Here is a 26284-nt window from a genome sequence, read left to right on the forward strand (position 1 = left end):
AAAACTAACCTTTGAACTCAATCACGATTCTTGATGACTTAGAAGAATGAAATCGACCCACAGATGCACGATTCAAATCGACCCACACATGCACAACTGAAATCGAACACTAAGTACTAAAATCCAACATAGAAAATCAATTATAAGTATGTAAATCGAATTTCTAAAATTAATTTTTTGAAGATAATGCTCTTTCCCTTGTTCCTTTCTTTTCCTTTTTGGTAGAGTTAACTTGAAAGTGATAGTTTTACTTTTGGGAAAGTTGAAAAAGTGATAGCTTTTTTGAATTTTTGGGAAGTGTAAAAGTTATTTAGAACTGATAGCTTATACTTTTTAGAAAGTTGAAAAAGTGGGCCCAGCGCGTGTTGAACAACTCTTTCAGCCTATCTGATTTATATTGCCACGTAGGTCAAAAAGTGGTAAAAAATTAATAAAAAAATAAGTTCGGGGGGGTAATAGGACCTTAATAAAGGTTAGGTGTGTCTCTGGGATTTCGGGAATAGGCTGGGGGGTACTTATGCATTTTCCCTTATGTATTTATAACTCACAATAATTTGGAGAGAACTTGTGAACAAAAAGGTGGCACGTGTGTACAGTTGTATGGAATTATTTACAAGTATATATCATTTTTAATTAAGTTTGACTAGCCCCATTTATTATCTAAATAGAAATATTGGTGCAAGTACCATGTAATAAAGTATATGTGTGACCTTATAATTTTTCCCAAATATTTTATGATCTTGGACGATGTCATTCATATACAATTTTCCCGATTTCAATTTATATGATCGTAGCTTAAATTAATATGAAATGTAAAAAATTAATGGTTACTATTTGTTTTTTTTTCTTCTCCAAGTTGGTCACATGACATTATACATATTAGTCTTTATAATAGCATATATAACAACAAATTAGAATCTTAGGGTCGTAAGTGAAAAATGATTACGACAATTTTCATGCATGCTGATCATGGAGTCAATATCTTGTTGATGACTCTAGGTTTTCTTTGAGCGGTTGGCGATGGAGCTTCCTTTCCGGTCATGCTAATAGCCATCGCCAAGCTCATGAACATTATTGGTGGTTTGAATACTTCAAATGTCTTTAACTTTAGGCACAACATTAACAACAACAACAACAACAACAACATACCCAGTGAAATCCCACTAGGTGGGGTCTGGGGAGGGTAGAGTGTACGCAGACCTTGCCACTACCTCGTGCAAGGTAGAGAGGCTGTTTCCGAAAGACCCTCAGCTCAGGTACATCAAATCCAAGTAAAAGGCGAGGAAAACAGTGTATATACATACCATCCAATACGAAAGATAGTATACAATCAACAAAGGAAGACAGTAACATCAATAAACAATGATAGAAGTGAAACGCATTAAACAACATAAGGCTATCGATATCACAGACAAGAACTGCAAGTGCACGACTAGGACTACTACACACGCTAACAACCCCTACCCTTGCAAGGAGAGATAACACGCTAGCCCTACTAACCTTCAACCTTAATACGCGACCTCCACTCCTTCCTATCTAGAGTCATGTCTTCGGTAATGTGAAGCTGAGCCAAGTCTTGTCTAATCACCTCTCTCCAATACTTCTTAGGCCTACCTCTACCCCTCCGCGTACCCTCTACAACCAGCCCCTCACACCTCCTCACTAGGGCGTCTGCGCACCGTCTCTTCACATGACCAAACCATCTCAGTCTCGCTTCCCTCAGCTTGTCCACCACAGAGGCCACTCCCACCTTCTCCCGGATAACTTCATTCCTAATCTTATCACTCCTAGTGTGCCCACACATCCATCTCAACATCCTCATCTCCGCAACCTGTATTTTCTGAACATGTGAGTTCTTGACTGGCCAACACTCCGCTCCATACAACAAGGCCGGTCTAACTACCACTCTGTAGAACTTACCTTTAAGTCTAGGTGGAATTTTCTTATCACACAAGACTCCAGAGGCAAGCCTCCATTTCATCCAAGCAACCCCAATGCGATGTGTGACATCATCATCGATGTCGCCACTTCCTTGTATTACAGACCCAAAATACTTAAAACTTTCTTTCTTAGGAATGCTCTGTGTGGCAAGTCTCACTTCTACATCTGCCTCATCCAACGTATCACTGAATTTGCACCCCAAATATTTTGTTTTGGTCCTACTCAACTTAAACCCTTTGGACTCAAGCGTTTGTCTCCACACCTCCAACCTCGCATTAACTCTGTCCCGCGTCTCATCAATCAATACTATGTCATCCGCAAATAACATACACCATGGGACCTCCTCCTGAATAGACCGCGTCAACTCATCCATCACCAAAGTAAATAGAAAAGGGCTAAGGACTGATCCTTGGTGCAACCCCATCTCAACTGGGAAATGTTTCGAGTCACCTCCAACCGTTCTAACCCGAGTCTTGGCTCCACCGTACATGTCCTTTATCGCCCTAATATAAATCATCGGGACACCTTTAGCCTCCAAGCACCTCCAGAGGACATTCCTCGGTACTTTGTCATAGGCTTTTTCAAGGTCAATGAACACCATATGTAGGTCTCTCTTCCTTTCTCTATATTTTTCTACCAGTCTTCGCGTAAGATGAATGGCTTCGGTCGTCGACCGTCCCGGCATGAATCCAAACTGATTCTCAGAAATGGACACCCCTCTTCTCACCCTCATCTCCACCACTCTCTCCCAAATCTTCATAGTATGGCTTAGCAATTTGATACCCCTGTAGTTGTTACAGTTCTGGATATCACCCTTGTTTTTATACAACGGAACCATTGTACTCCACCTCCATTCATCAGGCATCTTTGCTGTCTTAAAAATAACATTAAACAACCCAGTCAACCACTCTACACCTGCCTTGTCCGTGCTCTTCCAAAAATCCACCGGAATCTCATCGGGTCCGGTCGCTCTTCCCCTGCTCATCCTACTAATAGCACGTATAACCTCCTCGCTCCTAAAACACCTGCAGTACCCAAAGTCCCGAAGTCTTTCCGAGTGTGCCAAATCACCCAACACAATGTCTCCGCCCCTTTCTTCATTTAGAAGTTTGTGAAAGTATCTTCGCCATCTTTGCTTAATGGAGGTCTCATCCACCAATACCTTGCCTTCCTCATCCTTGATACACTTTACTTGGTCCAAGTCGCGCGCCTTCCTCTCTCTTGCTTTTGCGAGCCTATACAATTTCTAATCCCCACCTTTGTCCCCCAGCTCGACATACAAGCGCTCGAAAGCTGCCGTCTTAGCCTTCGTAACTGCTAACTTAGCTTCTGTCTTCGTTGTCTTATAGACTTTCTTAATCGACCGGTTCTCTTCCTCGTCTATACATTCCACCAACTTTGTGTATGCAGCCTTCTTCGCTTCCACTTTGCCTTGGACTTCCCCATTCCACCACCAATCTCCTTTACGACCTCCAAATTTACCCCTTGATACCCCTAACACCTTTGAAGTAACTTCCCTAATGCAACTAGCTGCTTTATTCCACATGGTGTCCGCATCCCCGCTACCACTCCAAGCCCCCATCCCACTCAACTTCTCACCCATCTCCCGAGAAAGGTCAGGGGTCAAGCCACCCCATTTAATCCTCGGTCGATCAGATACAATCTTCTTCCTCTTATCCCTCTTAATTTCCAGGTCCATCACCAAAAGTTTGTGTTGGGTAGTAACATTTTCACTTGGGATAACCTTGCAGTCCTTAACGAGGCCTCTATCACCCTTCCTAAGGAGTAGGTAGTCTATCTGAGTCTTAGCTACCGAGCTACGAAAGGTAACCATGTGGTTCTCCTTCTTCGGAAAGCATGAGTTAGCAATCACCAACTCAAAAGCCTTAGCAAAATCCAGAAGCGCAGTTCCACCCCCATTTCTCTCCCCAAAACCAAAGCCTCCATGAACATCATCAAAGCCATTAGAAGTTGCCCCGATATGGCCATTAAAATCTCCACCAATGAAAATTTTCTCGGTTATAGGTATACCTCTAACTACCTCATCCAAATCCTCATAAAAGAGCTTTTTGGCCTCCTCGCCCAATCCCACTTGAGGTGCGTAAGCACTAATAACACTCAAAGTACATCCTCCAATGACTAGCTTAATCAACATCAACCTATCACTGATCCTCCTAACCTCCACCACTTGCTCCCTCAAATCCCCGTCTACTAAAATACCCACTCCATTTCTATCCCTAGAGCCTCCTGAGTACCACAACTTAAACCCGTTGACATCCCGAGCCTTGGAACCTACCCATCTAGTCTCTTGGACACAAGCTATATTAATCTTTCTCCTCTTGAGAATTTTCACTAACTCTAAGGACTTCCCCGTTAGCGAACCTATGTTCCAAGATCCTACCCTCAATTTATGGGAACCCGTAACCCACTTACCACTATTCTCCCTCGTCCTCGGCCTCAACCGAAGACATGACTCAAAACCACCATCAGGTACCAAATCCACTTGAAAACTACTGAATCTAATGTAAAATCTACACAGGAATACACTTCAAACAGAAAAAAAATTCTGCAACAGGTGTATACTCTAAAAGACCAGATAGCAACAACTAAACTAAAAGATCAAGTATAGTGTATTCTCCAAAAGACACGATAGCACAACTATATTATACGCTGAAGCACTGATCGGAACTATAAAAGAAACAAGCAAGAACTGATCTGAAATATATGAGATGGAGCCCTGATATGAGCTAAAATGCTAATCAGAACCAGCCACAAAAGTTTAAACAATCCAAATAATCAGAAGTATTGCACAATGCACAATCAGGTACCTTAAAAATCTACTCCTATGCTCTTCAAATTATTGAAAGTAGGGTGTGATTACCTACCAAGCAAGACTAAATTACTTAACAAGAGGGTTTCAATGAAGAAAACAATGTAGATAGAACCTGGTCGGTGGAGATGGAGGGCTTCGGTGGTCTTAGGGCTTTTTCCGGCCAGATCTGGTTGGTCTCACCTGTGAATGCCTTGCCTGCACCGGAGTTGGCTGTTCGCAGCAGCGAGTAGCTGGAGGTCCTGTTTGTTGATTTCGTACTCACTGGAACAACGAAGAACAGAGAAAGAAGCTCGCCGGTCGGAGCTGGTCCTCGCGATGCTTCTGGCCGGCGCAGCCTTCGCTTATTGGCGCGAAGAACGTATCGGCGGCGGCGCCCGGTTTCCAACTGGTTTTCGCGGCTGCTCGCTGACCGTCGTTGGTCGGCGCTTCGCATGAGGGATCGTTGAAGAAGAAGAGGAACGTTGGTGCAGTAGAAAGAGAGAGAGAGAGAGAAGATTTGATTGAGTGTAAAATTTATCGAAAGCTTCTAGGCACAACATTAACGAGGTAAGTAAACAGTGAGACTTGAACGCACACCTATGGTGGTGCAAATTACTTTTGAAGTATATGGAGCGATTAATCCTCAGAGTTTTTGTTATTTGCAGAATGTTATGTTATTGATTTACCTTGCTTGTGCAAAATGGATCGCGTGTTTCTTAGGTTTGTCTAATCAATCTATCTCTTCCTAGTATAAATTCGATGTTAATTTTAATTTGTACGTTCTATCGTAAGGATATCTATTATTTTTTTTTATATTATGAATTTGTGATTATTATTTTGTTAGAGGGTTTTTGTTGGACAAGAACAGCAGAGAGACAAGCTTCAAGGCTAAGGATAAGATACTTGAAAGCAGTTTTAAGACAAGATGTGGGCTACTTTGATTTACATGTTGCAAACACAGCAAATGTCATTGCTAGTGTTTCTGGTGACAGTTTAGTCATTCAAGATTGCATTAGTGAAAAGGTTAGTTTAATTTTGTTTTGTTTTTCATTTATTTGTCGTCGTATATTCTTAGATTTTTGTAGTTAGCACAAAGTTTCACTCAGACACTTTAACTAAAGACATATACTACAATTTAGACACGGGTTCGATTGTGTGATTTTGATACTTTTTGTTCATGACTTGACAAGTTTACGTGGTTAACATACCAAATAGGTGTATGAAAAACCCAAAGATTACAAAAAAAAAGTGTGTTTTGTTTTAAATTCTTTTTAATCTTGGATAGTGGTGAGATTCGATCTTAGGACCTCTGTCTGCTCTAATATCATATTGAAGTGTGTGATCATCTTATCTAAAAGCTTAAGCTGTTAGAGAGATCGCACTTTTATTATTTAATTATATTTTCAACATGTCTTTCTTATTTTTTGGCCAGATTTAAAATTGTGGTTGTAGTGGTGACATCCCCTAGCTGGAGATTGTTTTGAAGGGGAGGGAGAGATTGGGGTTAAGAAAATAAAATAAAAAATAATAAAAAAAAATATATATATATATACACTTCTTAGAACTTTTTTGCTTTTAACTATTATTTCGGAATCTAAATGTCACGTGTCTTCATTTAATTTATACTTTGACATGTCATTGGCGAGTGTTTTACACATTCTTTACATATTTGATTGAGCCTGCGGAAATTGTTGAAATGACACAATCAAACCCTACTACAATTGTTTAAACTATACAAATCTTAGTTAAGGTGTCTAAGTTAAACTCCGTGCCAACTTTAGGTGTCTGGATACAACCTTACCCTTGTGAAAGTTTTGGTCTCCTATTGAACAATATTCACCTCAACAATCTTTATGAATCTAAATATATCATTTTGCTAATTTTTCTTACTAATGGGATTCAACTGAACCCCTTGCGTCCACCTAACTTTTGTCCCCAAAGTCTCATATTAATATATGACAATGTTTTATAATATTGGAAATAGGTACCACTTTTCTAATGCTCATAACTTCATATGTCAATTGCCTCAGGGTTATTACACCAAGGTATGTTAGGACAACGCCTCTTCTTTTTTTTCTTTTACCCTAAGTATTTAGACACATGGGGTGTGTTTGGTATGAAGGATAATGTTTTTTTATATAGAAAATTAGGCAACGTGCCATTTAACTTGACTTCAGTTGTCATCTATTCATCCAACTTTGAGTGTGTACAAGTAAACATTTAAACTTTTATAAAGTTGATCAAGTAAATACTCACGTCCTACAAATCAGTTCGAGTGTATCTCATGCGAAATGCCATGTAGGACGCGTGTATCCACTTGTTCAACTTTATACAAGTTTAAGTGTCTACTAGTGTGCACACCCAAAGTTGGAAAGCACCAGTTGAGTCAAGTTAAATGACATGTTTATGTATTATGCCTTTTTTAAAAAGTAAATATTGTTGAATATGTTGGGGGTAAATTAAAAATCCTTTAGTCGACTTCCTGGATTGAGCAGTCGACTCACCTGCAAGTTAGTATCACAGTATAAAATAAAGATAATGACGGGAAGTAAATTGACACGGGATATTTTATACTGGTTCGGAACACCGGTGTGGTGCCTACGTCCAGTCCCCTTGGGTTTCAAGGGTTTCCTTAAGAGCAGTTGTGAACTTGAGAAGTTACAAAGAGTTCCAACTAAGTTCCCTGCCTGATATGCAAATCAGATCTTCTATTTGACACAACCTCTACCTGTATAATCTACACTCAAATCTTTTTTTTTCTTTTCTTTTTTAGTTGTATACTCTCGAGAATACAATGTTTTTATGAAAGATAACAGAAGACAATCATACAAGTTCAAGTGAAGTGCGTGTTTCACACCTAAGTCTCAGGAGGTTTATATATGCGTAGACTTGTGCTCTTGTAAGGAAAAACCCAAGGGTGTTTGTCTCAATCAAGGATATTGAGGGATTCCTTGATTGAGGTGATTTGCTGATCCATGTCCATATTAGATATGTGCATGGTAAATCGTTTTTCTTCCTTCTTGGCTTGACTAGCTTGATTCTATTCTTGGCTGGATAGCTGATCTCGAATCTTGGCTTGATTTGACTTTCTTCCTTCTCTTGGTAGCTTGATTCTATTCTTGGTTTGATTGCTGATCTCTTGATTTTGTCCTGTCAATCAAGATATGCTTGATTGAGCTGCTGCTAGATTGGAGCCATCTGGTATTGATTCTGAATCCCTTTGATTAAGTCTTTCCTTTCTATCATTGCTGTAGAGATCAGAACATATCTCTTTCCATCTTGGTGTTGTCTGCTTGGATCATTTCCTTTTTGATTCCTTTGCAATTAATCTGCTTGGATCATTTGCTTTGATTTCGTTGCCTGCGAGAATTGTGAGTAATGTGTTAAGTGTCGTTTATCAAAATCAACTAACTCTAAGGAGTTAACAATCCTTCCTAGGACATCACTAAATTAATACTTAAATTAGTTTATGCACTATCGGCGTAAAAAAAAATATTTATATGATCAAGCCACTTTTGGAAAAAATAATAATTTGGAAGAACATGTATGCAGGTGGGGGAGAGAGGTATACAAATGTCTGGGGGGCAGAAACAGAGAATAGCCATAGCAAGAGCTATTATCAAGTCACCAAGAATACTCCTCCTAGATGAGGCAACCAGTGCACTTGACACTGCATCAGAAAGAGTGGTGCAAGAAGCTCTAGACAATGCCTCCATTGGCCGCACCACAATCATCGTAGCACACCACCTTTCCACTATCCGTAACGCTGACCTTATCACCTTGGTTCAAAATGGTCAGGTCAAGGAAATTGGCTCACACAATGAGCTAATTAAAAATCAAGAAAACAGACTATACGCTTCCTTAGTCTGTCTACAACAAACTGAAAAACCTGCTGGAGCGACTATTGTTTCTGCACAACAATCTGCAAATCGTGATGATTCAAAACATACAAGTATCCTTAGCTTCTTGATTGAAGCAAAATCGACCGTGAAAAATGCTGCAGTTCCGAGTACTTCAGGGGAAGGATCATTTAAAAGGCTTTTGGCTATGAATTTGCCAGAATGGAAGCAAGCAACTTTAGGATGTATTGGAGCAATGTTAGTTGGTGGAGTTCAACCAGTATATTCTTTTGTAATGGGGGCAATGATATCAGTGTATTTCTCGCCTAGTCATGACGAGATTAAGAAAAAGACTAAGATATATACTCTGGCTTTCCTGGGGATGACATTTATTACCCTTGTTCTCAATGTACTTCAGCTTTATAACTTCGCGGTCATGGGAGAGCGATTGACTAAAAGGGTCAGAGAGAGGATGTTATCCAAGATTCTTACTTTCGAAGTTGGATGGTATGACAAGGAACAGAATTCCACTGCTGCGATATGCTCTAAACTTGCCGATGAAGCCAGTGTGGTATGATTTCTACTCTTTTAGATTCATTTTAAACGATGGTGTTTGGCTAATCAGATTGTTTCAGAACGAGAGACATTTATCTCGGACTTGTGGTCTTAGACTTTCATGACATTTATGTGACTCTAAGATCATTTCATTGACTATTAATGAAAAAACAAAGGGAAAAGAGCCTCATATACTCTTCAAATTTGCGATTTAGAGTTGATATATATCCTCGTTATAAAAGTGGTCCACATATACCTTTACTATTGCACAAATGGGTATATGTGAGCCACTTTTATAATGAGGGATATATCATCACTAAATCAAAAAGTTGAGGGTTATATCAGACCCTTTTCCCAAACAAAAATTGAAGTTGATAGAGTTACCACCTATATAAAGTGTCGTTCTTTTTTACGAAACTAAGTGTGAAATAAGTAATGACAACATGTTTTGTTTTTATAATTGGCAGGTGAGGTCTTTGGTTGGGGATAGGATGTCATTATTCATTCAGACAATTGCGGGGATGACCATAGCTTGCATGGTTGGCCTAGTAATCGCGTGGAGAATGTCATTGGTTTTGTTCACGGTTCAACCTGTCATCATTCTATGCCTCTATTGCAAGCGGGTGTTATTGAAAAGCATGTCGGAAAAATCCATCAAGGCTCAAGAAGAAAGCAGCAAGTTAGCAGCTGAAGCAGTTACTAATCTACGAACTGTAACTGCCTTCTCCTCCCAAGCCCGAATTCTTCAAATGCTAAAGGAAGCCCAAGAAGGTCCTCTACGTGAAAGTATACGACAGTCATGGTTCGCAGGAATCGTACTTGGCACTACCAACAGTCTCCAGTCATGTACATGGGCTCTATTTTTCTGGTATGGTGGCTATCTCATGGCAGAAGGCAATATTGGAGCTCAGGCCCTATTCCAAACCTTTGTGCTTTTAAGTAGCAATGGGCTTGTCATCGCGGATTTAGGAACAATGACTAAGGATCTCGCCAGAGGTACGGATGCTGTTAGCTCAGTCTTTGCAACATTGGATCGATATTCCTTAATCGAGCCAGAGGATTCAGATGGTTACAAGCCAAAGAAAATAACAGGCCATATCGAGATGTGTGAGGTGGATTTCGCGTACCCTGCCAGGCCTAATGTGATCATCTTCAAGGGGTTCTCAATAACAATCGATGCAGGAAAATCAACAGCATTGGTAGGACAAAGTGGTTCGGGGAAGTCCACGATAATTGGTTTAATAGAAAGATTCTACGACCCGTTAAGTGGTGTAATAAATATAGACGGACGTGACATAAGATCATACCACTTGAAGTCATTGAGGAAGCACATAGCACTTGTAAGCCAAGAACCAACATTATTTTCTGGAACCATAAGGGAAAACATAGCATATGGAGTACTAGCATCAGAAGAAGTGGATGAATCAGAGATAATTGAAGCCGCGAAGGCAGCAAATGTCCATAGTTTCGTCTCAGCATTAAAAGACGGATATGACACATGGTGTGGGGATAGGGGACTGCAGTGATCAGGAGGCCAAAAACAGAGAACCACAATAGCTCGTGCAATATTAAAAAATCCAGGGGTATTATTATTAGACGAGGCAACGAGTGCATTGGACAGTCAATCGGAGAAATTAGTACAAGATGCACTTGAACGAAATGATGGTTAGGCGGACGAGCGTGGTTGTGGCACATAGGCTATGCACTATACAAAATTGTGATGCAATTGTTGTGTTAGACAAAGGCAAAGTTGTGGAGAAGGGGACTCACTCTTCTTTGTTAGATAATAGGCCTTGTGGAGTTTACTACTCTCTGGTTAGATCAGTTAATCATCATCCTTAATTACACTACTAGAAACAAATATTCTTCCAACTGCGAATCAGTGGGAAATTTATGCTATAGAATATGATTTTTTCATTCATTTCCCACCAAATTAGCTCATTAGGAAATGAATTCTCACTGAAATAGTGGGAAACTTCCTAATTTTTCTGTATGAAAACATTATTATTTTTTTCTCACTAACTCAATCAACATATCTGTCGAAATAGTCATTGAACATTTTTTCAGGAGAAAATAGTGATTTTTTAGCCATGTTAGTTCTTCACTATATATGACTAAAACTTGGGGAGTTTCTCAAACTGATAACCATCACTATGAGACTCATGATGGTACAACGTCTTGCCCATGTTGCCAAAGTCATCCAATACTTTGTCAGGGTAAAGGACGAACTTAACTTATCAGCCTCCACGAAGATCGTCCTGAGTAGGATCTGCATCAAGAAGATAACAGAAGTAGGGGTGAGTACACCACATGTACCCAGTAGGTTAAACTGACTGAGTATAAGCAACTAATCAGACTTAAGAAATAAACTATGAAACACTTCCACCTGCATATATAAAACACTTTCGCCTATTTATTTAGTAATGTTGTGAACAAGGTAAACACATAAGGTTATAGTTAATATTCATATCAATAGATAAGCAAGTTACACAACACAACAAAATTGGTCAATGCAAAGCAATGAGATGATGAAATGATGTCGTGGAATTAAGGTCGTCGCACAACCTGTTGTATACTTGCCGAGGTTTAGCTTCTAGACAGAGACCCATGGGGGACTCGCAGTCCATATACCAATCTCAATATCTCATCAACTTGCCACCTAGCTCGTGGTCAAGGATAAATGTAAGGTGTCTCATTTTCTTTCTCAAAAATAGTATTTCTCTAATTTCTCATATTCCCGTGAACAGTTATATGTTGAATGAGAATGAATGCATCACAACATATACCACCCTAAGGCATTGTATTTGTAACACCCCCAAAAAAAATTTGAGCTAAGACTTGAACCATCCTTCGTAGTGAGTAAGTTTTTACCAAGGAATTTAAAATTTTCGTAAGTGTTAAGGTCACTAGATGTAGCACATTGTGTTCCAAAAAAAACTAGAGAGAATTCATTCAAGTCATTCCTGGGTTCCTTTAAGTTTTGGGTCAACTTCAAACGACCATAACGTTTAGCACATGATGAGTTAGGAGACCCATAAGATATCAAATGAAAGATCTATAAGTCCTCTTTCCAACGCCACCGAGTTTGCTAAATTGCAAGCTCGTATGAGGGAGATATACTCGTTTGAAATCAGGCTGCCCAGTTAAGAAAAGTTAGCCGAAAATATGAGAGGTATATTGGTCTTTTCCTTACCCAATCAGATTTAATTCTTTACGCTTAGGGTTTTAGAAGAGAGTTCAAGAAGAGAAAAGAGGGAAGGTTCAAGGTGTTCGTCGAGATTCTTGAGTTTTCTTGCGGAGTTTCGTCAAAGGGTTGATCCCTAAGAGGTATGTAAGTTCTCATAGTGTTGGGTTCATTCACCCACACGCCAATCATGTTATTTTCAGCGAAGTTTCGTTCTTGAAATTGAAGAGTTTGAGTTCTTGATAAGTATTCTTGAAGTTTCATTATAATCTTATTTTGTTGGGATTTTGATGAATTCTTGAGATGAAAGTTAGTGATTTGAGGGTTTTTTATTTGGTAGATTAGTGTGTACTTAGTTTAGGTATTCAAATCTAAGTGATTGGAGAAGAAACCGTTCGATTCTAGGAGAGTTAAGATCGGAAAACGAGAAAGAAAAGTCGTCGAGGTTTTTGGGTTGGGACCTGGCGCCCTGCGCCAGCCAGTGCACCCCAACCACACCTCTGTAGGTAGATGGCTGGCGCCCTACGCCACTCAGTGCGCCAGGGTCGCTTGTCCCCACCCCTTCTCCGTCATTTTTCCTGTGTGAGGTCTTTAAAAGGGTTCCTTCAATCCCTATTGATTCTAAACACTCTAAACTACTTCTAAACATGTAGAAATCATTCATAACATGAATCAAAACTTTTAACTCATAATTCAAATTCTAGAGTTAAGAGTTAAGTCTTGAAAGTTCTTTCAAACATTTTGAGAAAGTCCCTTTGAGTCTTTTTAAGGAGTCTTCTACAACTTCTAATAACTTGTTTCAAGACTCGAGCAAGTGAGTGTGAGAATGAGGAGAATATATTCATGAGCCTACATTATCATCACGAGATCTTTCATATCATGAACCATAACTCTTGAATTCATAATTCAAATTCAAGATAGAGTTAAGATTGGAGTCCAAGAAAATATTTGAGTTCAATTGTGAATCCTTTGAGATCAACTATCGATTTGAGCTAAGCTTTGAGCAAGTAAGTATGAGAATGAGAAGAGTCATATACACGTGTTCCATATTGTTAAGTAGACTCTCGAGTCGAGTCGTTCATGCCCATAATTCCGCATGAACTTCATAATTTGAGCATCTTTGAGACGAGTAGTATCTTCAAGTTCTAAGTCTTGAGTATTGAGTTCCTAACCCTTTTGATATTATATTCCTAATCATGGAACTATTACACGTTACCCATGAAGTCTTTGAGTTGAGTTGTTCATTCCTATAATTCCGCATGAACCCTCTGAGTCGAGCATTTTGAGATGAGTAGTATCATTAAGTCCTTGTGTTCTTAAACTGAGATTTGAGAAAGTAAAGATGAGTTTGGAGAAAAGAGTTTTCTAAAACATGATTAGTATGTCAATTGAGTAGGTCATCAATGTATGAGCAGTATGGTATCTAGATATATCATTAATATTTATGCAATATGACTTCCTGAGTCATCATGAATGATCATATTAAAATATGATTTTTGATATATTTTTGGGAAAGAGTTTTCAAGCATGAGTTGAGTAAGAGTAAAGCTGAGTTCATTTTCTTTAAAATGTTATATGGGAACTAAGTATTCCCAAAGAGTAAATGTTTTCACATTTAAGATGTGAGGAAACACCGATTTCCAAAAGAGTTTTCATGAACAGTTTTAGTACCATCTCTTTTAAGAGAAAGATCTTTTGAGTAATAATCTCAAACCACATAACAAGTTATGTTTTTAAACATATGAGCTAGTTACATTTTGGGAGTAGTATTGAGCACCAATATGGGGACGAGTTTAGATAACTCAAGTCTCCATATACCATGTAGTCAACGTGGGTAGAAAGGGTCATACTTTTTAGATGATTCCTTAATGGTTTTTAGCATAGACTAGTGGATCCACTTAGTAGTAGGTTCTATACCCCGGCAAAGTATAAGACGGCTCTGGCAGCGTGGGTTAGACGTTGTATCATCAGATAGCTCATAGTGATGGTTGTCGGTTAGAGAAACTCCCACAAAGTTATATTGTATTTTTATATACAAACTGAGTTATTATTGTATTCTTCAATATATTGAGTTGCTATCTATTGTTTTAAAAGCTTTCCATATATCACATCTTTTATTGTTGTTTTATCTTGAGTTGAGTGTTATGCCGTAATTTTACTAACCTTTAGAAAAATCACTCTTTGAAATGTTCTAAGTATAAAACAATTTAAGAAAAATACTTAGAAAAGAGTCGCCACTTAATTTTTTAAAGAAATTAAGAAAACTTATAATTTTCAAAGATTTAAACAGAAAAAATCATTTGAAAATACCAAAGAGGGTTCGGGGTTCAATTTACACTTCGAGAAGGGTTTAAGCATTCGAAGTGCCCGCTAACATACGGTTGACCTGCGACATGACTAAAATATGTTTTGACTAATTTTTTAGGAATATGATTTAACATAAAATATATAATAATTTACAATATTCGATTAACTTTGAGAAAATAATTAAATAAATGAACCATTTTATTCTATCTTTTTAGAGGAAGAGACCTAAAATGAAACATTTGAATTAAGGTGCGAGTGGATAGAATTTTAACAAAGCTAGATTAATTAGAAATTATTTGACTCATTTTTTAAAATAATAGTTTAAACCAAATTAGTTAATTTAAACATGAAAACCATTTTTAATTAATTGGAGAATAAAAGTTTTGACTAACCTTTTTAAAGTTTATTTGAGAAAAATACTTTAACTTAAAACAATTTTTTTTAAAAAAAGAATATGATTAAGTGAAAAATCACCAAAGGACATTTTCCCTTTTTTTTTTTAACAAAATAAAATCAACTTACTTAAAGTGATAAAATTTGACCAACTACTTGCTTGATGAAATAAATCGACACAAAAAGAAATGTTTTGAAAATGAACCAACACAAAGAAAATAACTCATCCTTTGGGGAATCTAATTAAGTTAGTTAACCATTTTAAAGTTAGAGTTAAACAACAAACAATAAATAATCACAATTAAATAATTAAATAATAAGGGAGAAAATGAATTTGGGCCTCCTTTTGGGCCAATTTTGCTGAAATTTTTGGGGTTTAATCCTAAACCCATTTTTGTATACATTTGATGTATATCAATGTATACCGAATGTATATGTACTCGTTTTTCTTGTATATCAGACTGTTTACCAAATGTATACAACCTAATTCAGCTTCCAAACACCTGTTTCAATTTTTGGCCTTATATTTCTGCATTTATACCTGTACATCATGTATACGGAATGTATACAGGCTGTATATCAGCCCTTTGCAGCTTTCCAAGACTTGTTTCAGTTTTCCAGCCTTGTACAGCCCTATTCGGATCACCCGGCTGACTCAAAATAACTCAACGATATGCAAAGGAGATGGATTTGAGTCCAAAATGGACTCCACGACAAGATCACATGAGACATAAACAAAGAATAAAGTTAATACTCATAGTAGTGAGTCAAAATAAAACAAGCTATAGAAGCCACAACAAACAATAATCAGACATATTCAACAAAGGAGAAGGAAAACAAAGTTCTCTAAATTTTGGACAAAACTAAAACAAATATTTTCTCCACAGTGAAAGAAAATAAGAACAGGTGGCGCCTGGATTTCCGTTTTTCATTCAGCTTAAGATACACGGAGAGTACTTAGAAGTTCTAAACATATGATCTACATGCATCTTGTAAACTATTAAAAGATTGCTTGTCATCAAGTATTATTTAAACAATCATAAAAGAAAATAAAGCAATCTACTGGGAACTAGCAAACATCCAAACAAGAAAACATAAAAGATAATGTTGCCATTGACACTAACCCAAAACTACATTCCATTAAGTCTAAAATTAGCCCCAAGACAGCTAGCTTAAATGATCAATTTATCTACTCAATCTTAACTTAATTTAAACTATGACAAACTCGAAATAAATCAACTCAACGTGCAAGGAAACAAATACTATACAACTAACACTATTACGAATAATATTTTAGAGCTGCAAACAACTAACATATGAACTATGTTACTTAGTCGAATATAGATGGAGCAAACACTATGAAAAAGAGATGAGGCAGCTCATACAGTTTTACTAGCTAGAATAATGAGAAGAAGAAATAGCTCATACATCAGATTATGAAAACCAAAATCACCTATAGAGAAATGGTCTCTGAACAACCATTTTCAACAGCCAACCAAACAAGATTAACAGTGAACTAAGAGGACCTTGACCAAGGAGAAACAAACTCGAGACCGAACGGAATCATTAAGACTTCAAGGAAACAAAGATCAAGCAAACAACATGAATATCAAACAAGTCATACCACCGACTTGTCGTCAACACGCTCAGAATTCTAACATCTGAATGATTTCCAATGATCAAGAAATGAACAATCGTCACATCAGTTGAGCAACAAGATCACAACATCAAGCCATGAACTAAGAGATTCTTGGCCCATGACAAAGAAATCTAAAATCGGAAAAGGGATGTTACCTTCTTCGGAGCAGCGAGACTAGGACAACGAGCTTAACCACCAAGAACTTCCACCAATGTAAGCAGATTTCGATGAGCTCCGGAAAATAAAACAACTTCGAATTCGAATAGAAGAGACTCAAACACTCTGTTTTTTTTTTACTTTCTTTCAGGCTGTTCTCTCTGTATTTTTTGTATCTGTAAACTATATCCTCTCCATTTTTTAATATTTTTTTCAATGAAAACTCAGGAGACCATTTATAGAGGGGTGAAAGGGCAGATTTAAAGGGGGGAAACGGATTGAAAAGATTGGATGATTTCCAAATTCGAAATTCAAAAATCTCTTCTCAAGAGATAAGGTTGCCAGATTTCCACGATTTGGTGGGATTTTCGTGTGAAGAAGACGATATAGGGGTCGTAGGGTATGGCTGCTTTTCCGGATTGGCTGGGATTCACTATGCTAGAGTACTGTTGTTCGTTCTGGGTTTCTTCGCGTTTCAAGGGGAAGAAGACGCGGGTGGGGTCGGGTTTTGGTATTGTATGCGTACTGTTGTACGCTGTTGTTGTACTGTTGTTTGTGTATTGATTGAATTAGGTTTCTTGGGCTGGGTTATTGGCGGAAAAGGAAATGGGCCGAAAATAGGGAGTGTTGGGCTGGCTGATGCTGGAAAAAAAAAGGCCCAAAGTTGGCTTGAAATATTTAAAGTAAATGGTAAGGAAATTAATAAAAAGGCTAAAGGATTGCAAACTTAGCCTACTTAAATTGAGAAGTTAGTCAAATTGAATTTAATTAGCAAATTCGACATAAAACTTAAATAAGATGAATATTTTAATTAATTAACGAGCTTCTTAATCTTAACAAAATAAAATAATCAACTTAATAAAAAAAACTAATTATTTCAATATATATATATATATATATATATATATATATATATATATATGTGTGTGTGTGTGTGTGTGTGTGAACTATTATATAACTAAATAATTAACCAAATATTTAAAATATAAAATCTTTTTGAGACGATTTTCGAATATTCATAAAATATACTAATTATATACATAATTATGTGAAAGATATATATTATCTAAAAATTATAAAAAAGTGACAAGACTATTTAAAATAACTTGCGAACTATATTATTATTGTTATTATTTATTTATTTTAAATTTTATAAAACTAATTATTTAAAATCGTTTGAAATTGAAGAAGCTCGATGATTAATCTATAATGTGGAGGTCCAAAATTGGGTGTCAACATTGAGTATCTTGAGTTGAGTACCTTTGAGTCGAGTATCATATCTTTGAGTTGAGTATCTAATCTTTGAGTTGAGTATCTTATTCTTGAGTTGAGTTTAGTTTAGTGAGTTGAGAAGAGGTAAGTATGTGAGAAGAGGTAAGTATGTTTCCTTTTTATCTAGTTCAAGCTTATATTTATGCTTTAGAATTTCCATTACATGCTCGTACATTCCATGTACTGAGCCATTTGGCCTGCATCGTTTCATTATACAAATACATATATTTAAGATCATCAACAGGCATTTCGTTGAGGTCATGGGATATTTCATTCAGTTTCGGTGAGCCTTCTTATATTTTGGAGGACTTTCCCTTTATCTTATAGTTAGAAATTTTGAGATGTCGTGCGTCTTGTCCTGATATCTTTCTATAATAGTAGTGGCTTCATAGATGGACAGAGTTGAATAGTTTTCTGTATTTTACTTTCTTTTTAGTATTGTTCAGACTTTCTTAAAGTTCACTATTGGAGTTCAATGACTTTAATTCAGTTTTAAGCTTGTGTATGATTGAGTTAGTCTTCCGCTTGTAGCCAGCCAGGATGAGGGTTCGCATGGGGACCAACAATGGTTCTTGAGTATCGGCCACGTCCAGAGTGTATGCTCAGGTCGTGACAAACATAGTTAATTCACCAAGAATTTGAATATCATAAAGTTCTCAAACTCAATAAGTCATGAAACACTAAGAGGAAAGCAAACCCAAAATATGAAGGAGGTGGAGGGATAGTATTGTGTTGGATTGATCATTGATATCATTGTCTATAGGTCAAATATGAACTCTACACTAATAGTAAATTTTAACACAAATAAAGCAATTGACCTTATAATTTTTCCCAAATACTTTTTTGATTTTCGACCATGTATTTCATTCTTATATATTTTCTCCATTTAAAAAAGAATGGCCTAGTTTAACTTGACACAACATTTAAAAAAATAAAGAACATTTCTCAATCTTGTGGTCTTAAATTAAAGTTATGACAAATGTATCAAAATGTTCTTTAATCTTGTGGTCTTAAACATGTCACGTGGAAAATTGAAATTACAATGTTGCCAAAAAAAAAGGAAATAGGTCATTCTTTTTCAAACAGATAAAAAAAGAAAGCAGTCATTCTTTTTTTAAATGAAGGGAGTACAATTTTCTCAATTTCAATTTATATGACATAATTTGAATTAATATGGAATGTAAATAATAAATTATGATCTAAAATATGACATAATATCTATGTGATTATAACCTTTTTTCATTAAGAACAAAATGAAAAATATTAAGCTAAATATTTACTAAGAAATATGTTATTCTATTTTAGAACGAACTGAAAAGATTAATGGTTCTAATTAGAGGTATCAAATGGGAGGGTCGAGTTGAAATTAGAGATATTAAATTGGGTTGAAACAAAAATTGAGTTGGGTTATGACCAGCTCAATTTCACCCGCTTAATCTCAATTATTTATTATATTGCTATTTAACTTTTTATAACCACAATTTAAATTTTAACTCAAGAAAATAAAATAAAAAATTACAAATAGATAGAAAAATCCTAGAAGATATAAAAATATATCGTAATTCATACCTTCAATATAGGAACATACATTAAATCAATGCAAATAAAGAGTCTTAAACAAGTTGAAATTAGAGATTAAATTGATCTCAATTGAGGATTCTTTTTAAATGGGTTAAAACTTGAAAGAGTTGAGATTGAACTAAATTCAAATTAGGGAAAATTACACCAGGTGACAACCCATAACATTTGTTTACCACTTTTCTGGCCCAATGTTGCTCCCAATTGCACATGCAAGTGTACGTGGTCGCGCAAGTAATATAGTTCCTTTTAGAAACGAGTTATCGTACCCAAGGACTTACGATCAATTTATATTCACTATCTTAATTCCACAACTCACAAAAGTATCTTTAAAAAAGTTTAGAGATTATTTATTACTACTATGACTAAAATAAGAAATATAGTAACTAATGCGAACGACTTCAGATTGATGTTAAGCAAGTAAGAGACAATTCCAAGGCTGCAACATGCATTGGATTTCATGTATCGTATCTCACGTAATGAACTAATTTAGGTTATGAAGTTACTGGTTTACAGGGTTGATGATATGATCATGGTCTCCTGACCTCTAATCGCCTACTCCAATTAGTTGTCTAACTACATAGAGCAGGGATAGACAGTCTTAATTAGCGAGCATTTATATTTCATCCTATTTCATAACCAAGCTAGGTGTTCGTCCGAAAGTCACTCCTAAACACAAATCAACTCAATTTAATGGATCAAGATCAAGCTTTATATATTCTTTGGTCTATCTACCTTAGCGTCTCCCGAGTTTAAGAGTAGACAAGAAATTTATTTCTATGGTGATCAAGCATGAAATATCAAAACAAGAACACAGAAGTAATTTAAAAGCGATAACCATGAATTAATTCAAAACCATTGACACTCAACAATCATTCGTAGCTACAGCCCGAAAACAAGGTCGTTTAGCCACTCATAATCTTTAAAAACCGCAAAAGACTATTGTTCATGCGATTTTCAAAATAAAGAAAGAGTTAGAGAATTGAAATCTAATACAAAACTTTAATCCTTGCTCTTGCACAAAAAAAAAAGTCGAACCCCTAACAAAATAACCCTAGGGTCCTATTTATAGAGTTTAGGAAAAGTATTTCCAAATCTGATCTAAAAAGGAGTCCTGATTAGATAAACTTTTACTGGACACGTCAGACACAGGTTGGGGCACAACGCCAAACAGTGCGCCATCTACAACCTTCAGTAGTTCATGCGTTGGCAGGCTGCGCCAGACAGTGCACCTGAGAAGCGCTACAGAAGTTTTCACCATGGCGCCTCACGCCATGCAGTGCGCCTCAGGAGGTCGCAGTAGTTGTGGCCTTGGTATCTCGCGCCAGGCAATGCGCCACACTGCACTTCCTCGATCCATCTTCATGCTCCTTTTACTCCTCCTTTGCTTATTGACTTCATTGACCGTGAAAGTTCCTGCACCACCTTATCACATGTTTTAGTGCACAATCATAGCAAGTTAGACAAAACAGAGTCCATAGTCTTAAGATTATTCTTAATTTCAAACCTATGCATGCATTTATCGAAAATTTCAGCATATAAATAAGCCTAAGATCACCATCCCACACTTGAACCTTTGTTCTTCCTCGAACAATCCTTTAACCATCAACTCATTTTCGCTTCCTATGGACTTATCAACCCGCCTTAAAATCAATCAAACACATTTAATCATGCTTTTGTAGCTCACATTGTATGCAACACTTAACATTTTAAATTTCCATCATAGTATGCCAATCATCAACACATAAGCTCAAAGAATGACTCGTTTACCATATTCTTGGGATAATGAAACCATATGCAAACACACCAAGTACGACATACCCAAACATATGTCATGAATGCTCTCACCAGTTTGTATTTGGTATAGTCTTTCACTCCTACAATCAACACGATTGCACGTTGTAGTTTAGAACAAGGCCTATTTTTCAAACATTTCACTCACTCTCAAAAATGAAGTTCTCACCCATCATCACATGCCATACGCTTGTCCTTGGTGTATTTTCATTTTCACAAAGTATTTCTCATGGAATTAAGAGGACTTCTATTTGGTTGTAATGTCGGCTTAAGGTAGGGAAGGAAATATTTAGGATATAGTTGGTGACTACACCTCCCTAATGCACCTGTTATTGTTTTCCAAACATACATCTTTACTAGCCTTTCTTTTCCTCTAGTACACACTTCATGAATATTTTCCCTTTTTTATTTCAAGCTTTGGCCTTTCTTCTGCTTTTTTTTATTTGTCTTTACACTAGCCACCCTCAACTTACGTTTGTAGGCTCAGTTGAGGTGCACAATGTCCACTAGGGACTAGGGCCAATGTTTAAGCACTTTCTGACATAGCCACCCTCAACTTAGTCTCTTAGTCAGTTCAATGGGACTATCCTCAGGAAAAGTACCCAAAGCAAAAGTCGAGGAACTCAAATAGAAAAGACTCAATGAAGCAGTAAAATATATACAAATAGAATCATCTCTTACCCCATATTTAAAGATAACATTGTCCTCAGTGCGCACAACACAAAGTACAGATTTAGAGATACTCTTTTAGGCCTCTAAGCCTAGTCGTCATCATCACGACCATCCGTCACATCAATGGCACAATCGAATGCCATCAAAGAAGTATCATTCTCCTCAACATCAGCATTGTCGTCCTCCTCATCCATCGCCTTTTCGGCGGTAGCCTAATCATCATCAATCAGCTCCTGAAATGTCGGATCCATCCTGCACATATAAGTTGCACTATATGTTAACGAGAAGCGCTCGGCTTAACTCTTTATCTCTTCATCAGTAACAGGGCGACCCCTGATCCAAAGCTGCAACTCTGCCAAGCCAAACATTCTAGCCATCCAACTGTCATCCCGCACTTTCCTCTTCAGTGCTGATAAGACAAGTCCATGTGACATATCTTGAGCCTTTGTGCGCATCACATCCAACAGATTGCATACGAGGTACGGGGCCCTAGCTATAGTCATATCAAAACTCTCTTCCTCGATTCCCTCCACCCGGAGAAATCGGATCATCAAACTACCATATCAAAACCTCCACCGCTTATTGTTACGAAACTTCATCATATTCTACCGCAGCACAGCCCCCCACATTTATTGGAATACCTTTCATAAGCATGTACACCAGAACCACCCACTCGTTAGTAACATCTGAGGTGTGCATACCCGATAAGAGGACACTATATACAATTTTCAACCATACGCTGGCCACTTGGTTTAGGTTAGTATAGTGGAGAGTGGCATGTCTACCGGTATCTTTGTTGCGATCCCTAGCTGTAGAATCAATCCCACACAAAGTATGTATAATGTCTCTATAAGGAGGGGTTTCTTTGAACCTATTATAATCATCAGCATCACATTGGGGTGTGCCCAAAAACACATTCAACACTTTAGAGGTAAAGTGAACCGTATTATCGCGAATTGGGACCGACTTATTGTAGCGTGTCTCAGTGATCCAATTATCATAGAATTCCCTTACCAAGGTGAGATTACAATCCCCTTGATTTTCAAAAACATAGTGCAACCCCAAATTACACACAATTTCATGAATTATTGGAAATTCAACTTGTAAGCGTACCTCATTTACATACTCGTCCCCAAGATATTTTGCTTCTTTTTGGCATTCAAACCATTCCTTGCCATATTGTTCAACGGCCTGCTTTCCAAACTTTTGAGACAGAGTTTGGCTACTTGAAGAACCAAAAACATCACCCTTCCTTGACCGCTTAGAACCCGCTCCACCATCCACATTTTTACCCTTAGGGGCCATGAGAACTATCAAGAGGGAGAAAAGAGAGAAAGAAGAAAAGGGGGTCGGGTTGGGCAGTATGGGTATGGAGTGAATTGGTTTTAGATTTTCTTAGTTGTTAGGGATTAGTGTGGGTTGGGGATGAAGAAAAATAGAAAGGAAGAAACTTTGGTGGAAGATTAATGGAGGATTTGGGGTCGTGTGGGAAGGAATTTAAAGGGAGAAGAAGAAATTGAAGAGTTGAGAGAATATGGAGAGTGGGGGTCGGTTTGGGGGTTTTAGAGAGAAGAAGAGAGGTGGAATTTTAATGGGTGGGAATTTAAAAGGGTGGACTGGGAAGGGTCGGGTCTAGATCCATTTTAGGTTGACCCAGCTGCAAGTCTACGCGATACGGGCGCCTCACGCCATCATTGCGCCATGACAGGCGCTCTCTAGTTTTGGTCCTAGCGTGGCGCGCCACTCAGTGTGCCAGGACACTTGCTCTGTAGTTTCCGACCTAGCACGTCGCGCCAGCCAGTACACCAGCCTATATATATATATAATTATTATTATTATTATTTTCCTATCTATTACAAAATAAGTTGCAAATAATTGAAATCCTAACTATCTAATACTAAAAATAACAAAACTTCACTAGATCCTATGAATTGAAACTAAGTTAAGAAAATTTCAAAATCCAACAACTAACTACCTAGTACATATCGTTCATGGGTTGCCTCCCATGCAGTGCCTGATTTAACGCTGCGGCTCGACTCAGTTTGGATCATTCATCATTCAACTTAAGAGCCTCTCGATCATGATCCGAATCTTCACGAAGTAGTGATTGACCCTTTTCCCATTTACCAAGAATGACGGGACATTTTTGCCTTTAAGTTCTATGGCACCATGTTGCGTCATCCTCACCACTTCAAAAGGACCACTCCATTTCGACCTTAGTTTTTCGAGAAATAACTTAAGTCTTGAGTTAAAAAGTAGTACCTTTTCGCCCGGAGTGAAAGTGCGAGGAGTTATGTGCTTGTCATGCCACCTTTTGGTCTTCTCTTTGTATAGTTTAGCATTCTCATAAGCATGGAGCCTAAACTCCTAAGTCCATAGTCCAACAATTATGATTCAGTGTGTATGCAATGATTTTCATTCTAATTGTTATATTTTTTGTGTGTAAAATCGTTAGTAGTTTAACTCTAGATATCAATTTATAATATATTATTGTTTAGAAAGTGTACAATAATTAATATAAATTAATCAGTTTAATTTAGTATGTATAAACATTTTATTGTATGAAATAGGCATGAAATTTGATACTCTAACAAATTTGTGGATTATTATACTTTTTATAGATGTTTAGGAAGTGTATAAAAGTTGGTATCAATTAGTAAAGTTTAATTTAGTATGTATAAAAATTTTACTGTATGCAATTTGGTACCCAACAAATTTGTGGACTTTTATACTTTTTATTGATGTTTAGAAAGTGTATAAAAATTGATATCAATTAGTAAGTTTAGTTTTGCATGTATAAATATTTTACTGTACGAAATAGATATGAAATTTGATACCCCAACAAATTTGTGAATTATTATATCTTTTATTAGTGTTTTAAAAATGTATAAAAAATGGTATAAATTAGTAAGCTTAGTTTAGTATGTATAAATATTTTACTATATAAAATAGGTATGAAATTTGACACCCCCAACAAATTTGTGAATTATTATATATTTTATTAGTATTTAAAAGTGTATAAAATTGGTATCAATTAGTAAGTTTAGTTTAGTATGTACAAATATTTTACTATATCTACTAGGTATGAAATTTGATACTCCAACAAATTTGTGAATTATTATATTTTTATTAATATTTAAAAGTGTGTAGAAATTGAAATCCATTAGTAAGTTTAATCTAGTGTGTATAAATATTTTATTGGTATGTAAACTATAAGCTGAAATTCATAATTATCGGTTAGAATACAAAAAAAAATAAAAATTTAGTGAATAAAATGTCTATACAAACTGTTCTAAAGTTGATTCAAAATATCAAATAAAAATTGAATTCTATACTATTTACATATTTTAAAAATATCTATTAACAAGATTCACAACCGCCAGTAAAGAGCAGGATACTTAATTTAGTCCAAGTTAGCAAATTTAGTAAGTATTATTTTCATAGGATACCTAATTGTATACCATTTTCATAGTAAACGAATTGGTTTAATAAGATAATTTTTTTCGTACAAGCTTTAATATCAATTACATACACTAAATGATCACTTTATATAGACACTTTAATGACCTGTCTTCTAAATTGAAGTTAATCTAATATCAAAATTGACATCAAATAAAAACTACATGCATTAAGGTACCAAAAAATATTGTTATTTAATGTATAAAATGGGTATATAAATTGATTTCAATTATACTGTTATAATGTGTAAATTTGGTATATAAATTGATTTCAATAATATTAGTTAAAGTTAACTAAAAATTAAATTACTTTCATTTTATATACAATAAATGATTTTTTTTTTGAATTTATCGTGTGAAATAATATGTAACAAGGTATACTCATTCCATTCAATATGAAGATTATATACAAACGGGTAAACTTGATTTATTTTAGCGATTTAGTTTTTAGATTTAGATTTATGAAATTCTTGTATATAAAATGCTAATTATAAATGATGCAGTATTTTCAAACCGAAATCCGTTGTTCACTTCATGCACATTCATTTAAACAAAAATTATGCATCTAAATAAAATTACAAAAAAAATCCATATTCCAAAAAAAAAAAGATTCTAGAAATAAAAATGCTTATTTTAATTTATTTTTTGAAAAAAAGTAATTTTCAAATAAAAAACACCAAAATA

At 36.3% G+C, this 26284-nt stretch overlaps 2 pseudogenes; both read left to right on the plus strand.

Annotated features, from left to right (window-relative positions):
* The first annotated feature begins 938 nt into the window (after nucleotides 1-938).
* LOC125820292 (ABC transporter B family member 15-like) lies at nucleotides 939-7925 on the plus strand (annotated as a pseudogene).
* LOC125820239 (ABC transporter B family member 15-like) lies at nucleotides 6754-13700 on the plus strand (annotated as a pseudogene).
* The last annotated feature ends 12584 nt before the right edge of the window (nucleotides 13701-26284 follow it).

Source organism: Solanum verrucosum, unplaced genomic scaffold (assembly GCF_900185275.1).
Source record: "Solanum verrucosum unplaced genomic scaffold, falcon-dt-bn FXZP01000229.1, whole genome shotgun sequence".
Classification (NCBI taxonomy): Eukaryota; Viridiplantae; Streptophyta; class Magnoliopsida; order Solanales; family Solanaceae; genus Solanum; species Solanum verrucosum.